This window comes from Nerophis ophidion, linkage group LG03 (genome assembly GCF_033978795.1).
Source record: "Nerophis ophidion isolate RoL-2023_Sa linkage group LG03, RoL_Noph_v1.0, whole genome shotgun sequence".
NCBI classification, from domain to species: Eukaryota; Metazoa; Chordata; class Actinopteri; order Syngnathiformes; family Syngnathidae; genus Nerophis; species Nerophis ophidion.
The window spans coordinates 56603352-56605449 of record NC_084613.1 but is presented as its reverse complement, the minus strand read 5'-3'; positions in this window follow the sequence as shown (position 1 = coordinate 56605449).

Sequence of the window (2098 nt, the reverse complement as noted above, 5' to 3'; positions counted from 1 at the left end):
TGTAAGAAAGACTTGGTCTGCTGATCTGAAAAAGAGCCAAAGCTGTCAAAGAGCTGAGGGACCATTTTCAAAGTGCAATGCTGAAACAAATAATGCAAACAATAAAATGTAACTTCCAGGGCTTGACATTAATGATGTTCTGTCGTCCCGGGGACGGTAAAAAAACATTGCACGGGACGTTGGTTTTTAAAAAATTTTTTCTTTTTCTCTTTATGTATTTATTCATTTTACATTTTATATGGGCTTCACGGTGGAAGACGGGTTAGTGCATCTGCCTCACAATACGAAGGTCCTAAGTAGTCAGGGTTCAATCCCGGGCTTGGGATCTTTCTCTGTGGAGTTTGCATGTTCTCCCCGTGACTGCATGGGTTCCCTCCGGGTACTCCGCTTCCTCTCACTTCCAAAGACATGCACCTGGGGATAGGTTGATTGGCAACACTAAATGGTCCCTAATGTGTGAATGTGAGTGTGAATGTGAGTGTGAATGTTGTCTGTCTATCTGTGTTGGCCCTGCAATGAGGTGGCAACTTGTCCAGGGTGTAAACCGCCTTCCACCCGATTGTAGCTGAGATAGGCACCAGCGCCCCCCGCGACCCCAAAGGGAATAAGCGGTAGAAATGGATGGATGGATACATTTTATATTAAATGTCTTGGATTTTCCTCCCTCTGAAAATACTATGTTATGTTTAACAAGCCATCCTATAATAATACAACAGCTATTAATGTAACAAATCAATGCAATAAAACATATATTTTCAACGATGTTTTTTTTCTCATTATTTTAACAATAGGCTAATGCAGGGGTCGGGAACCTTTTTGGCTGAGAGAGCCATACAAGCCAAATATTTTAAAAAGTATTTCCGTAAGAGCCATATAATATATTTTTAAGACTGAATACAACTAAATGCGTGCATTTTTAAGTAAGAGCAACATTTTTAGAGTATAATATGTCTCCTATTCTTTTTAATAACATTGTTATTCTGAAGTTAACCAACAATAAATAAAATGCTTCTTACTATTAATGCGACTTCTTGAACAGGTATGGATGGATGAACTGAAATGCATGAGGATGTTTTATATTTTGAACGTTTTTTTTGACACTGTGACTACCAGTGGAATTATTCATTACTTGCCTTAAGCAATGTCAGCTAAGATTTATCTGAGAGGCAGGTGCAGTCATCAAAAGAGCCACATCTGGCTCTAGAGCCATAGGTTCCCTACCCCTGGGCTAATGTATACTACTTAATTTAGATTCTACAAGAAACACAAAACTTAAAAAATAAATTATTTACAATTGCAGACACAAGGTTTTGTGCAGCTTGACCACAGAGTTTAGAAGGAGCAAAGATCGTCAATATTTGTATGTGAAAATCACAAAGAAATCTTCTGAGGGAGGATGACGCCCCTACAGAAAAAAAAATAAAGATAAATGTGTGAACTAATACTTTCACTGTATGTCTTCCGACAGTCTGAGCATTTATGTATTGAAGTCTAACTCTAAACTTTCCCGCGAGCACCTGAACGCAGCCGAGCAAGTGGGGCGCAGTGACGTCATCAGCGGTATAAATACCTCGCGACTCAGCGTTTGAGGCAGCTTGTCTCTTTTCGCCAACGCACGTGGACAATCTCAACCTCGCCCAAACATGAAGATGCACGCCGCGCTCTTTGGTGTCCTGCTTGTGGTGCTCCATCTTGCAACACAGGTAAGCAATGCTCCCAAATACTTGTGTTTCTGATATAAGCTGCACACTAACATTGGACAAGTAAGCAAATTCTTCACCCTTCACGCTAGCTGACACAGATGACATTCATTTTGCTACTAATTAGTCTACAGCTGCTTTTAAATGTATTATTTTTACAAAGTTTACGTACATTCAAAAGTTAAATTGAGGAAGCAATAAACCCCATGTTTGTATTACTTGCAGAAATGTGTTTTGATGGATTTTGAGGTTTTTTTTTTTTTAATACCTAAAGTTTGTCACACTTTTATTGGAGCACGCATGGTTTATAGGGCTGCAAATCTTTGGGTGCGACATATACTCCGGAGAGACTTATTTGTGAAATTATTAACACATTACTGTAAAATATTAAATCTTAT